At 42.3% G+C, this 15,521-nt stretch overlaps 1 protein-coding gene across 12 annotated transcripts in view; it reads left to right on the top strand.

The window, feature by feature from the left end:
* Positions 1-15,521, top strand: part of EPB41L2 (erythrocyte membrane protein band 4.1 like 2) — a 205,242-nt gene that overhangs the window by 50,104 nt on the left and 139,617 nt on the right. The window contains exon 2 of one of the 12 annotated variants that reach the window (XM_043456950.1): positions 6,072-6,184. The exons of the other annotated variants lie outside the window; for them this stretch is intronic. The gene's annotated coding sequence lies outside the window, so the exon portion shown is untranslated. The remainder of the gene's footprint in view (positions 1-6,071; positions 6,185-15,521) is intronic. 12 annotated transcript variants of the gene reach the window in all.

The raw sequence follows: 15,521 nt of genomic DNA, 5'->3' as shown, positions 1-15,521 counted from the left end.
ATATTTTTGGTTTGTCATTTTTTTGGGCTTTATGCACAAATGTGAAATCTATGTCTAGGAGAGTGGGGGTGTGGGTTGACTAGGGAACTGTCTTAGGATTTCTGGAGCTCTCTGAGAGTCCAGTTAAAGTTTGTGGCCATGAATTTGAATTGAGAAAAGTTACCATCCGTTACTTATTTTTGTCAGTGGCTTGGGTGCAAGCCTGAAGTAAGCTGTACCTTAGGTGGAGCCAGAGAGTACATGGACATGCTGGAGGAGAGAGGGGCTGGGAATTCAAGGTCTGCTGGTGGCCCATGGAAGTCAGGCTGCTGTGAAGATGCGGCCGTGGGGAGGGGCTGGGGACACGGGCCGCTCAGGGTCACAGAGTTGTTGGAGTTGTGGTTCCCGGGGAAGGACAGAAGATAATCAGAGGTTGGAACGAATGAAAATGAGATAATGGTAGGCTTACATATGGGTCTAGGGCAGGATTTTTCAAGAAATCATTTTAGAAGGCCACAACTGGCATTTAGAAAGTGAAATGGCATAAACAGCAGGGGAGTTGGGGCCTTATCTAGTCTGTACAGAATTTTATGTGAGTTTCAGAAAGACTTGCCCCTTGGGAAAAGCTTTCCATTAGCAGTCATCACACCTTGGACAAACCTCACAGACTAGAGTGGAGCTTTGCCACCGCACAGAGCTTCCCCTTGGGGAAGGGGAAGGGGCAGGGAGGTGGGAGGAAAGAGGTGCCCCCTTTCCTGGCTGAGGCAGCCTGCTGGCAGGGAGAAGGCGCACTAGGGCTGGCGCTGGATTTAGCACACAGCGCTTAGGCTTTAGGCCTCATCAGAGTGGCCACTTGAAAACTGTGTGTCCGTTAAACCGGGGTGTGTATTTGTGAACTGGGTTGGGATGTAAAATGTTTTACTCTTTTACTGTGGGTCACAGAAAAAAAAAATGGAAAGACAGTGTTTGGGAACCGTGGGAATGGGTAACAGGGTACAGAGGGCAGGATCATGGGGTTCGCTCTTAGAGCAGGAAACAATACACACGCACACACACTCACACACACTCACTCACACTCACACCCACCCTGCTCTGTACCTTACAGAAAGCAGCGGGGGAGTACTGATAGTGAAAATGACTTTCATTTGGAATGCATCCTAGGTTTGGGGTTCAACCCCCTCTCTTCTAGCAGAAGCTTTGTATGTGGTCGGGAGGTGGTGAAGTATGGTCCAGACACTGGTTGAGCTTTTCTCTCAACCCTGGGTCTGGGGAGCTTTTCTGTCAGACTGAGGGAAATATACTGGAAAAAAGTCAAAGTGTGGGTCACAGCCGAGATCCTGTGATTCCGTAAAAGCTAAGTGGTGAGGAGAGGGGGCTTCTGATGTGTTCTGGGTCATAGGGAGAGAGCTTTCTGCAACTCAGAGTCACGGGGTTACCACATAACATGTGGTCAGTTGTAGAAAATTGAAAATTGATTTTTAGAGGGTTGTGAGGGTGACGAAGCTCTGTAAAAGCTCATGTGGACAGTCGTGGGAATGGTGAGTTAGAAGTTCTGGCTTCTTTCTTTTTCGGCTGTCTTGTTGACTTTAAAAAAGTAAACGAGCATCAGCATCCCCGTGTGATCTTGGCTCTGTCTTTGGAATGTAAGTAAGAACGGACAGACGCGTCTGGATGTTCCTTGTCCCCCTTCCCGTGCTCTGAGGAGTAAAATCTTGACTGTAAATTGTAAGGCCTCGTGTAGTGTTCTGGTCTGAACTTGAGAGGTGGAGAGTTTCGTTTCCCTTCCTCTGGGCCCTGTTGGTCAGGTGTTGGTAATGGCAAGCAGGCCACAATTCCATGGCTTTAAAAAAGGGATCAAGGCACGGTGGGGTGGAGAGTTGGGCAGTTTGGGTGGAGGCCCAGGCTCCTGTGCCTCTTCATCTCCAGTTGCCGAGAGTTGTCCTGTCAACCCCCTGGTCAGGTACCACAGTTTTAGGCTGATCCCTGCTGGAGAAGGGGTAGGGTCGGGATTCTTCACTGGACTGTCTCAGTGTGAACGAAGGGTGATGGACAGGGTCAGCCCCCGCTCATTCTTCTGGGGAGCGAATGTGTGTTAGGGGAAACTCCTTATGTGTGTTTTCCTGAAAATTTGCAGTTAAGCTTTATGGATTCATTGGACCCTCTTAAGTAGGCCTGGGGAGTTAGTACTGCCTTTAGTGGCTGTTTCTATGGGGAAAAAATAATAACAACTGACGTTTACTTACTTAGAGTCTGTTGTTCAGTTGCTCAGCCATGTCCGATTCTGTGACCCCATGGATACCATCCCCAGCTTCACTTTTGTCATCCTTATCTCATTCCCCACTGTGCTCACTCCTTCCCCAACCAAATCCTCGCTTCATCTGGGGTTGGGGTGTATGTATGTTTTTTCCTGTTTCCAAGGCAGTGACTCAAAATCTGGCCTGTCGTGAGTCAGTTCAGTTCAGTCCCTCAGTCGTGTCCGACTCTCTGCGACCCCATGGACCACAGCACACCAGGCCTCCCTGTCCATCACCAGCTCTCGGAGCTGGCTCAAACCCATGTCCCTCGAGTCGGTGATGCCATCCAGCCATCTCATCCTCTCTCGTCCCCTTCTCCTCATGCCTTCAGTCTTTCCCAGCGTCAGGGTCTTTTCCAATGAGTCACTTCTCTCTGGACTGCCTGTAGACAGGCGTGCAGAATTAGTCCTCAGGCCTGCGGGAAGTTCACGGTTTAGAGTTGCTGGGGTTTGGCCTTCAGGGACGGTCCTGCCAGTGATGGCTGTCCTCTACAACGTGTTTAAAGCCATAAAGTTGCGAGTGTAGGATTCCTCAGCAGAGTACAGTCACGTGTGACTGTGAGGTTTTCTTGTGCCAGGAAAGACTGTGTTTTTATGTTAAATAGCATTGGGTGGCCTAAGGGATTCTAGCCACAGCTGCATTCCAGAGACAGTTCAGAGCCATGGCTGGTAATGACATCACCACCGCAGGTGCCAGATCATTCTTTCTTTTTTCCAATATAGCCTGCCCACGCCTTTTTTTCTTAAAGGACGTTTAAGTCCTACTCTGAGGATTTGTTGCAGAATAAGTATGAAATCCAATTCTGGGGGTGTGTGTGTATGTGTGTAGGTAGAGAGATGAAAATAAAGTGCTTTTGGAAGATCACGCAGTTCCAGAAATTCCAGTTTTAAGTTACTTGCGTTCAATCCCTCCCAGGAGATTTTGATGGGGAAGGGTGGGACCGAGGAGGGGGTTCAGACTAGACGAGAAAAGTAGCTGTGAAAAAACAGGGTTGAGGGGCTTCTTCCCCCTGCTCTCCCTCGATCCAAGACTGGCCTGGAGTGTTTCCAAGAGAACTCTGATTTCCAGTGTATTTCACAGAGGCCGAAGAGCTCTGATTCCAAATGTCAAGCTTGGATACAAGGGATTGGATTTTTTTTTTTTTTTTTTCATGATAAATTTATGTGTTTGTTGAATAAAGCTTGCAATATAGAGAAACATAAATAGTAGAAGGCAGCCTCATTCCTACTTTAAGACATAATTTCTTTGTATTTTCATATTGTATAAAATGCATTCGGAGGTGACAGAATGCATTCGGAGGATGAACACTTCAGTAAATGCACATTTATGTACATTTCACAAGTAGGGCTCATACTGTGGTTTTGATGTTTATTTTCATTTAACTTTGTGTCCCATTTGCCTTGCCAAGTAGTTTTTTTTAGAATGCAGAATTTTAGAACTATGAGGTACTTAAAGAGATAATGAATCCTCCCTGTATTTCATAGATTAGATAATTTAATAAAATGAAGTTAAATGACTTGCTCTAAATTCTCGTTACTTTCAGAACTGGAATTAGAACTGGTTCCATCTATTCCAGTATACTTTTAACTGTCCCATTCTGCCTATTTTACTTTATTTACTGGCAAAAATTTGTGAATAATTATCTCTAGGATAAGTTAGAGATTGTTGCCCTAGATAATTTAATCCATCTCACTCTAACTTTGAGTATGAAAAAAAGTGAAACTTTGAGACTACTCAAACACACCTGTGTAGTTAAATTAATTTGCCCCAAGTGATTTGGAGACGTTAGAAACCATTATGAGATGACTGGATTGTTGCTATTTTAGGGTTATTTGATGTGAACCTGAAAGAAGTGAAGTTTAAAAATGTATGCTTTACACTTAGCACAAGCATATTTGAAGTGTTTCTTTCTGTCATGTTAAAACCAATAAATCTCTTCAAACTTTTTAGTGGTCTTGCCAAACTGTTAATTATCATCTCCTTTGCCAAATTTCCTCTACTCTGGAATTCTCTTTTCCTTATTTTGCTGAATTCCCATAGGAGTTCTTGGCTGTGTAATTCCTTTGGCAACTACTCACATAGTCTTACGGCATTTCTTCTACTGTTGTCTTGAAACAGTAACATTTTGTGAATGTTAACTTTCCATGAGATTGTGTGCATGAGACTCTTGGCTCCTCAAGGACAGGATGTTGTCTTGTCATTTTCCTTCCTTCCACTTCTCTCCCCTTCTCTTTGCCTCCTCTCCATAGTCCTAGCAGAGCACCTGTGCGCTCACTCTATTATTATTATAACTTGTTAAAAAAGTTCTGAGCACATTTAGGGCAAATCCGAGAACATGGCCTCCTCTCTGTGAGTTTGGTAGTCCTGCTGGTACCGCTGATTTCAGGAACATCTCTGCAGAAAAAGCAAGTCTAGTATGATTTGCACATTGTTTTGTTCAGCAAGTAGTTAGATGTCCTTTTTGAGGCAGTTGTTATGGATTCATACAATATTGGCACACACAGCCTCAGACCCACCCTCACCTCTGTTTGAACTTAGGCTGGAAGAAACTGTATAAAACAGCTGATGGGTGGGCTGCTGCAGGGCTGTCTGAAAAATAGGTGACAGAGAATCCTCAGATTTTGTTTTTCTTGGAAAAATTCCTCCACAGGAAGTCTTCAGCATATTTTAAATGCCGCATCTTGAAGAACTTAAGCTTTTGTACATTTCTGAACTTTCTGTATCTTGAGGGAAGAAATGGAAGGTGGGATGAGGGGCGTGAAGAAACTTAAAGTGTTGAAGTCTCAGGAGTAGGAAGTGGAGAAGAAAGGGAATAATGGCCTGGATACATTTGTAGGTGGAAGGAAAGAGTGAGAATGGAAAGAGATCGAGAAATAAGGATAAATAGCCAACTATTAGGGTGGGGACAAAAATCTGAATGTCATTTGGCAAAGATGCTTTTACTTTTGGTTTCTTCCCAAAACTTTTTCAGATGATTGCCGTGGGTGGGGAAACTCCACTAGAGATGACAGTGTAAGTGTTGGATGAGGAATATGACAGAAATAGCTTGAGTGACTGAGGTAGGAAGAAACAGAATTAAGAAACTTCTTTTTTTTTTTCCAGCAGTGCTCTGCCTTTCTTATAATACTGTGCTTAATGTATTCCAAAAAGTTTTTCAGTATCGTATGAAGAGTCTCGTTTTTGATCAACTCCTTTTTTCCTGCGGAGTTGCTTGCCTTAGAATAGGTGTCGAGCCTGCCCCCTCTTTCAGCTTGTTCAGCATGGAAAACTGTCAGGACACAGATGTGCTGCCAAAGGAGACTGATTCCAAGAGTTGACCGCAGGACAACAGCCACATCATTCTAGAGACCCGGTACACGTGTGTGATGTTTATGTGCACACACATGTGTTCTTTTCCCTTGAAGAAGTCTCGTACACGTGTGTGATGTTTATGTGCACACACATGTGTTCTTTTCCCTTGAAGAAGTCTCGTGATGCTAGAATGTGATCTTATTTCTTTTGAAGTCTTTTTTTTTTATTCATTATTTTTAAGTAATAATGGCTCTGCATGCTCTCCAGGCTATTGGGAATTGTTTTTCCATATGTTTCTGTTCGGGTTAGTGAAAAGAGGAAAATAATTTAGGGATGAATTTTATAATTGGAAAAGGAACACTGCCTCCTAAAAAGATGTTTATGTTTACCATTGGGTTCTAGTATCAGTCGCATTATTTCCTGACCCAGGGCTGGGCTGCGCCTGACATAAGCGTTAGGAACTGAATTGTGTCAGCACTGCTCCTTAAGGCGTTTATCTTAATCCAGGCGTCCTTGGATTGTGCCCACGAGCACAGTGGTGGCAGTGATCACAGAACTGGGCTGCTGGTGTGAGCTCCGAGGAGCGCAGTGATCACCCGGTGAATCCAGCCCCGGTGCACGTGAGTTGGTGTTTTTCTTTAGATGCTCTATTTTGATCACATTAGGGATCGTGGTTTTTAAGTTACCTCTGTGTCATTCTCCTGGGATGGGCTGATTAGCCCTGAATTCTGTCTCACGGGGCCCTGTTATGCAGCTAAAGTAAGTAGAGGATGATGGCCAGTGAGGTACCAGCCGCAGAGCTGGTTGTGGTACGGTCCAGATTTGGGTGTTTGGGTTGGCCAGCTTTCCTGGAAGATAAGCTTATGTTGTATTTACATAGATACGTCCTGAAAGTTCTGTATAATTACACAGTTGTATTTGAGTGTTCCAGAAGAATTAAATAGTACATCTCCTGCTTTCCTGCTGTTCCCTTGCACTTTTCCCTTGTTCCTGCTTTCTCCTGTGATCTTCTGTGTTACCCTGAGTGGAGAAAGGAGCAAAATCCTCCATACTTTTCTCTGGTGAATGCTTTGCACCAAGGAGAGATGACAGAAATGCTGTGGTTAAAAAAAAAAAAAAGCCACGAGTGTGCATTTTTGTACTGTTTTTACACCTGTGGGGAATTGGAAGTTTTGAAGTATGAGGTACACTGGGAAAAGAAAAACCAAGAGGAAAACGTGTTTTGGAAAAACAAACCTGGCCAGGAAATTAGGTTTCTGCCTTTTCTTACAATATTCTTTAAAAAAATAAAAATTCCCTCACTTAGCTCAGAATTTCTTAGATTCTCTTGTGTCTGTGATGCAAAGGATTGGCTACATTTTCAGGCCCCTCCCAGACTCATGATTCAGGAGGACTGTACATCCCCAAACATATTGTTGGAGGACTTATTTCAGAGCCATTTCTGTTTTCTTCTTGCTTCTTTTAGAATTCAGTACCTTTTTATAGGTGGTGATCCTTTAGGTCATTCTTAACCCATGAGAACCAGTCCATACAGGTGAAGATAGTTGTTTCACACTCCTCACATTGTCCTTATATGAATCTTAAAAAGATGGCATGACATTTCTTGTTATAAATGTGCCAAAATAGTGTTTATTCTGTTAGAGGGCCCTTTAATTTAATATTAGGCTTACTTTATTGAATCGTTAAGGTGATTATCTTGGATAATAGAAAAATAAGATGACAGTGCCAGGAATTGTCTGAAAAAACAGGTGCACAGTTTGTTTTTTAAAAAGCGTTTTCTTATACTCTCATCTCTTTCTCCTCAAATGTACTAAGCATAACTTTGTGCAAAGTAGTGTGTGTTTTGCTTTGGGGGATCCAGAGATAAGACAGACTTGTTAAGTATGGTGGCTTAGGGCCTAAGATGTGCTCTTAGGGCCGGTACTACAGAAAGTGCAGAGCTCTGGAAGGGGGTAAGGGAGTGTTGTGGGCACTTGGAGGAGAGACGGATGGCCGTCTTTGGATGGGGCATAGCTGGTGGCTGCATTTTGCCTGATGGTGGTGGTTGTGATGGGCATGCTTCTTGGCTTGCTCACTTCTGAGAAGAAGCTGGAGGAGTAAGCCTGGAGACTCTTGGTTTTCCTCCCTCAAGACTAGAAATCATCATGCATCCTACTGAGCAGAGAAGTTAGAAAGGAGGGTGTGGCCAGAGCCTTAGAAGACTGTATTTCAGGTGGAAGAATTTGGGTTTTCTTTCTGCAGTTTTCCAAATAGGTGAAGTGATGTGATCAGAGCTGGAGTGTAGGAAGAAGAGGTGGATAGAGAGTCACAGTAGGGCTAACAAATTTACGAGAAAATGTTAGTTATGAGAAAATTTGACCTGTCGGTAACTTTGTTACTGGTTTTACTGACTTGAATCAGAGTCTACCTCTTGTTTTTTTCCTACAGTACAAAAGTCATCAAATTGTTTTTTTAGGGCACTCTCCACTGAAGATAACTAAGTATATACCCTTCAGATAAAAGTGAGAAACTATCAGTTTGTCTTCCTTGTGATCTTTTTCCATTAAATATATTCAGCTATTTACTGTATTTTGTAATTAACCTTGACTCCTGGCATTCTCTCACAACTTTTTTTTTTCCCTTGAAGGCATTTCTAAAGTCCTTTTCATATCAGTGCTTTAAAGACATTACATGATTGAGTGGGTATATCACCACTTCACCTCCACCTCCATTTAATAAGCGTTTAGTTCCATTGTAGTATATGCTGTTTTAGGAATTTTCTTGTCCTGTTTTTGACAATAGTTTGTCTGTAATCCTTGTGAACATTGTTTGGTGTTGCTAGCTTGCAAGTCAAAGTATCTTGGAAAGAAAGTCAAAGTCTTGTAGCTACTGAGTGAAAGAGTTAGAGTTGAAACTCAGATCTGCCTGTTGCTGAATCGTTTTGTATCTGCAAGTCTGTTTCCTTATCTATAAAATGCAGGCATTGATAGTACATTTCTAATAGAGTGCTCATGGGAAATGAAGTGAAATGATCCATGTGCTGGCGTAGATTATAAGCCATCTTCTAAACAACATAGATGCATGGTATTTGTGAATCTAAAACAGTTAATTGATTCAACCGATAAGTAATTTCACATTTTGAATTTTAAAGGTAATTTTCTTTTCAAATTTAATGAAATCACCCAACTTTTAAAACCTCAAGCCCTCTTTTAATTTTGTGCACTGTAACACGTGAAACTTGTGTTCTCAATAGTTTCTTTTAATTCTTCCCCACAGACTGTCATTCTACACTTTGAGCTCTGTTTTGTGTTAATTTTTGCTGCCTTTCCCCCCTGAAATGCAATAGTCCTGTAGTGTCCTGGTGGAAACATTGTTCTCTTTGTTTGGGCTAAAGAAGTGCCTTTGTCATTCCTTTGAGACGTTCTGCAGATGCCATTTTGCAGTTCCGAAAAATATGTCGCTGTCCTCCTTCTGCTGTGTTATATTGTGTGTGTGTGTGTGTGGCTTGGTATTTTAATGAAGTTGTAGTGAAAACTTGACAGTGATAACTTGTCACGTGATGATAAAACATAAGGCTCTTTCTTGACTGTAGATATGTGGTCCCCATCTCTCTATAGCGTTGTGTGGTCCAAAAGTAGATCCCCTCCTTTATTCAGAGATTTGATGCTTTTTGACTAACTTCACAGAAAACTGTTAAAACAGCTTCTTCGAACAGGTACTGCTTTTTAAAGATCTCTTAATTTATATGTTCTTAATAGCATTTTAAGTGGCAAGTATCCCCTCTAATTTGCTAAGTGGCTTTAATCCTTGTACTAAGAAGTGGGGGCAAAAATCTTTTGGGAAATTGCCCTGATAAAATCCAGGAAATTCCTTTCATTCTTTTAAATCCAGTTAAAATCGAACTTTTAAAAAAGGCCTCTGATGTAACAGTGTCTGCAAGCATGTGCTTCGTGGAGTCCAGTGATTTCTTGTGGATAGTGCCAAGCTCGAAGGGGAACAGCATGAATGTATCCCTGTGTTTCAGGTAGATCTATGCCCCGTGGCACACGACCAGGTTGTTATGACTCTGCTGGGACTTGGCCATCTTCTTTTGTACTGCTTTTAAAACTGCTAAAGTAGGGGTACAGAAATGAAGGGGGAAACTCATATTTCTTTGTTTTAGTGGATTTTAGTTTATTAAAACATTTCTTAATTATATGTTTAGTGGGAAAAGCTTGTTAATATAGAAAAATACAAATAAAGCAAAATTTCCCATTGTCCACATTCAGGAACAGCAATTGTTACCATTACAGCTGAGCATTTCCAGGGTTTTATCTTAATTTACATATGAGGTAGAACAACAGCACTGTCCTTTTAAACATGCTTGTTTGCCCTTGGCAAATGTATATCTAAATTCTTCTCCTGTAAATTGAAGTATAGTTGATTTACAGTATTGTTAGTGTCTGGAGAAGGACATGGCAAATTCCATGGACGGAAGAGCCTGGTGGGCTACAGTCCATGGGGTCACAGAGAGTCGGCCGTGACTGAGCACATCAGTAGCACATTGTTAGTTTCAAGTGTAGAGCAAAGTAATTCGGTTATATATATCTATATTATTTTTCAGTTAGAGTTCATTACAGGATACTGAATATAATTCTCTGCACTATATAGTAAAGCCTTGTTTTTCTCTTTGATATATGGTAGTGTGCATCTGTTGGTCCCATACTACCAATTTATTCCTCTTTCCCTTTCCTTTTGGTGACCGTGAGTTTATTTTCTGTATCTGTAAATTCTTAAGATAGTAGTGCTTAATTTTGGAAATGTTACTCCATAGGGCATTCATTCATTAGATGGACTCACTTGAAAGTTCTCAATTAGTAGAAAGTGTATACATTTATTGCCTAAAGATATATGAGTCAGAAAAGGATAGGCGAATCATTTTGGATGTTTTCCAGGATCATAAAAGCATAATAGGTCTATATTAGAACTGTTAAGAAGCCTTTGAAACAAGGAAAGATCCTATCACATAAGCCCTGGCTCGTCTTGGACAGCTGGCTCATTGATTTCCAACAAGAGCTGATTCTGTGGTGGCCCGGCTCCTGTCATCTGGGGCAGAGGTACCCCGGGATTACAGTGTTTGTATATGTCTAGCCATCAGCTGGGCTGGTTTTAGACAGGGATACCAAGCCCTGTGTCATGCCATCCCATCTGTTTCTTTTAGAGATAAGTACGCAGTTGGTGTGGGACAGATCCTGTTAACACTAAACTCCATGGCAGAAATAAACTTCCCAGGTGGCTCAGTGGTAAAGAATCTGCCTGACAGTGCGGGAGACACAGAAAACTCCAGTTCGATCCCTGAGTCGGGAAGATGCCCTGGTAACCCACGCCAGTATTCTTGCCTGGGGAATCCCGTGGACGGAGGCGCGAGGTGGGCTGCAGTCCACGGGGTCACAAGGAATTGGACACGACTGAGCGACTAAACGATGTCAGCAACATTAAAGGCTGAGGTGAGAGGAGATCCTCCCCAGGGGATTGGTGGATGCTTCGACCAGTCTTCTTCCAGAAGAGAAAAGCGCCTTAAGCCTGGCTCTTATTACTCTAGGATCCAATGGGAAGAGTATTTACTTTTGATATATAGATGATAAGCCAGCAGGAACAAGTTTCTAGATCTTGTTATATCTGTGCTGTTCTGTTGTTTCATTCAGCATTCATTGAGTTAGATGTTCTGGTATGGTTAACATGGAATCACAGGTGATAATGGGAGGAGATAAAAAAGGGATTGAGGAAGATATGAGACACTCGAATTATGGCTGAACCCAAATGGCTTGAATAGATCCAGGAAAATTCTTTGGTGGGAGGAAAATATCAGGGGGATGGTGACAGAGGGGGAAGTTAGATGTAGCTGCTAAGTAGATTATTAGGAGTGCTACATTCCACCATTTGTCTGATATATATGTATATGTATATACACACACACACACACACACACACATACACACACACATATATATGTATACACACAGTTCCATACATTTAAGTAGAATGCATAATTGTGTGTACATCCTTTTAGTTCAGCTTACACAGGTCAACTGCAGGTACAATCCTTCCCCCTTCCAAGGACAGACCACATAAAGTTCTGTTGGCCTGCTGCATCCAGAGGCAGAGTATTGTCTCACAGAACACGCTGTCCCGGTGATGTCCCTCCCTCTGGCTTCAGTTCCATCCAGATCAGATGTCAGCGATCAGCCGCGTTGTTGAGATTTCCCCCCGGACAGTGCTCTACCCTGCCCTGTCCTGTTGTGTAGCCGTAAATTACCCTCTTGGATCACCAAGTTGTGTGGTTCGTGGGGTGTATGACTAGGTAGGCAGGAGCCATGGCTCTGGGGATAGCTTGTCCATGAAGTGTGATTCCTGATCAGATCTGACTGCTCCTGGTTCTGTCCATTTGGAGGATCGCCTTCACTCACTGTGTGTACCTCAGGGCCGTCTCTGAGAAGGGGCTGTGTTACTCTCCATTTAAGTCTGCCTTCGCCATCTCGGCATCCTGCATCCTTTGCCAGTGGGTCCTTCTGGAGTGGTAGACACTCCCTGCTAGGTTGGTTCACCAGACTTCCCTTTGAGAGTCTTGTGATTTGTGAGAGTGTGTATGTACCATAAGCTCACAAATAACTTGATTGCCTCCCCCGCCCCCATGTTTTATTCTGTTTTCTAAAAGTCAGTAACAGAGCTATTGTTAGGTTTGGTCACAAACTGCTTGTTTTTAACCTCCTACCTGGAAGCTGGGGTTGGTTTTTTTTTTTTTTTCCCTCAAGTGTAGACAGGGGAAGTGGACAGTCTAGACAGAGGAGAGTCAGCATTAATGAGGACACGGAAGCCTTTCTTGTCGAGGAGGCTGGTGTGGCTGCAGCTCGGGGTGTGTGAGAGAGAAGCAGAAGACGAGCCTCGTATCTGGCCTGGAGTCAGTCGGTGCGGAACCCGGGAGATTATACGGAGCAGTCTGGTGTCCGTAGTCCCTGCAGAGCCACTGGAAGCCTTTCAGAAATTTTCATTGCTGTTATTTCTTTGAAGGAAGAGGCATAATGGCAAATATCTGTGTTGCAGAAATACTACATGCCAGGTTTTATAGGGAATTACCGGATTTCCCTGGGTATCTGTGCCAGTGAATTTTACCCTCAGTTAAAGGCATCTACCCAAGGAAGCCTCCTTTTATATTTCTTTTATTTATGGCTTCTAGGTGAAATTTCCAACTCCAGTAACACTTTTGTATTTCTGTGCAATAAAATCTGGTGCTGAGGTTTTTGGGTGGTATTTATTGTACCGGTGACTAGGATCAAATATTTACTTAACCTAATTTTAATAGTAAACCTCACTGTTACCAGTTACAGTGAGTACTTTGTTTTTACAACAGAGTGATAACCTGAAGCTTGGCAGTACTGATTTAAGTAGGTGTCTTTGGTATTTGTTGCTCTTTATTATGAGACAGATTTGTGCCCAGTCTTACTGTGAGCCAGGCTGGGCATTTAAAGATGAGGACGAGGACAGAGCTGCACATAACTTCACAGTGAGGAAGACTGATGCCAAGAATTCAAAAACGGTCATTTCAGTAGTAGAAGTACCTATAGGGAAAAGAACAGCACTGTGAGCCTGGTGAAGAGTGAGGAAAGGGTCAGGAGTGACAACTGTACTGAATTTAATTTTTCCTTTTTTTTACTGGGATTTTTGTTTGTACTACTAATTGAGTATGACCTATCAGTCCATTCATCAAACATTCCTCTGGCTTCCTTTACTGTATGATAGGTGTTACATTGGGTTATGGGGGATATAGATGTAAGACTACAGTCTTTGCCCCTGGGAATCTATCGTTTACATGGAGAGACAGCCAGTCAATAGCAAAGAGGAATTGGGGGACTGGGAATTGCCCTTGAAAACTGGATAAGTAAAACATTTTTTAACTGTTTTGCTTAATAATTAATAAAATCATACCATGTATCAAGTAAATGAGAATCTTTTTGTAAATTACCTTCTTAATAGTTGTACAGGAAATATTTGTTGAATGAATGCATGTATCTTTTGTGTAAGAATAGGTTTTTACAAATTGGTATTAACACAAAAGAACGTTTGCATTATTTGCTACTGGCGATCCCTTCATGGATAGGATACTTTTTCTTTCCAATTGAAATTTCCAGGAAGTATCACTGTCCTAGGGTTTCTGGCCAAGCACTTTTCTGAAGCCAATGGGTGGGTGTATGTTTAGATCCAAGAGAAACAAATTATAACCATGGATGTGAACTTTTCACGGTCTTCTCAAAGTAAAAGCTTGAAAAAATATTTTTATGCTTCTCTCTTGCAAATACTAATATCCTTTTCTAAAGAGGAGTTAAAGCAAAGATAAGATGTTAAGTATACTAGGTATTCATATTGTTCCCATCCTTCCTTGTAATTAGTACAACACCTCAAAATGTTCGTTGAGAATTTTTGGCTGTAATTTTGAATCTTAGAACTTGGTAGAAAGAAGTATATATGTTCAGTTCAGTTCACTCACTCAGTCGTGTCCGACTCTTTGCAACCCCATAGACTGCAGCACGCCAGGCCTCCCTGTCCATCACCAACTCCTGGAGTTTACCCAAACCCATGTCCATCGAGTCTGTGATGCCATCCAACCATCTCATCCTCTGTCGTCCCCTTCTCCTCCTGCCCTCAATCTTTCCCAGCAACAGGGTCTTCTAATGTTTCTGGTTCTTCTGACTCTTCAGTCAGTTCTTCTCATCAGGTGGCCAAAGTATTGGAGTTTCAGTTTCAACATCAGCCCTTTCAGTGAACACTCAGGACTGATCTCCTTTAGGATGGACTGGTTGGATCTCCTTGCAGTCCAAGGGACTCTCAAGAGTCTTTTCTAACACTACAGTTCAAAAGCATCAATTCTTTGGCACTCAGCTTTCTTTATAGTCCAACTCTCACATCCATACATGACCACTGTAAAAACCATAGCCTTGACTAGACAGACTTTTGTTGGTAATGTCTCTGCTTTTTAATATGCTATCTAGGTTGGTCATAACTTTCCTTCCAAAGAGTAAGCATCTTTTAATTTCATGGCTGCAGTCTGTATATCTGGTGAAGTTCAGATATCATTGGACATTGACTCCCAGAATACCTACATTATTTAAAATAGCAAAGAATAAAAATACTACTATAGCATTAGATTTATGAAGCCTAGCAAAATAAACTGTGGGTATGCAATAGTAAGAGCTTTCTGTTATACAAAATATAAATTAGACGCATCAGAAGTCTCTTAGCTTAAATTTAAATATGAGTGTAATTGGGAAGCGGTAAAGGCTTTGTAAACTGTAAAGCCCCTATAAATGCATACTTGGTGTCAGTCAGTCAGTTCAGTCACTGAGTCACGTCCAAATCTTTGTGACCCCATGGACTGCAGCACACCAGGCTTCCCTGTCCATCACCAACTCCCGGAGCATGCTCAAACTCCTGTCCACTGAGTCAGTGATGCCATCCAATCATCTCACCCTCTGTCATCCCCTTCTCCTCCTGCCTTCAATCTTTCCCAGCATCAGGGTCTTTTCTAATGAGTCAGTTCTTCGCATCAGGTGGCCATCAGTCTTTCCAATGAATATTCAGGATTGATTTCCTTTAGGATTGACTGGTTTGATCTCCTTGCAGTCCAGGGGACTTTCAAAAGTCTTTTCAAATGCCACAGTTCAAAAACATCAATTCTTTGGCGCTCAGCTTTCTTTATGGTCCACCTCTCACATCTATACATGACTACTGGAAAAATCATAGCTTTGACTATACGGCCCTTTGTTGGCACAGTTATGTCTCTGCTTTTTAATGTTCTGTGTAGGTTTGGCATTTGGTGACAATACTTGGTATGGTACACAGATTTCTTAAACTGCGACCGCCCCCCACCCCCCTAATATGACTGCCATCATGGTCTGTGTTGGTGTGGAAGAAGAGACAGTCATGTGGTGCACATTCTACTCGGTT

This window comes from Cervus canadensis, chromosome 33 (genome assembly GCF_019320065.1).
Source record: "Cervus canadensis isolate Bull #8, Minnesota chromosome 33, ASM1932006v1, whole genome shotgun sequence".
Lineage (NCBI taxonomy): Eukaryota > Metazoa > Chordata > Mammalia > Artiodactyla > Cervidae > Cervus > Cervus canadensis.
The sequence above is the reverse complement of the archived record's forward strand: the minus strand, read 5'-3'. Positions and strand labels throughout refer to the sequence as shown.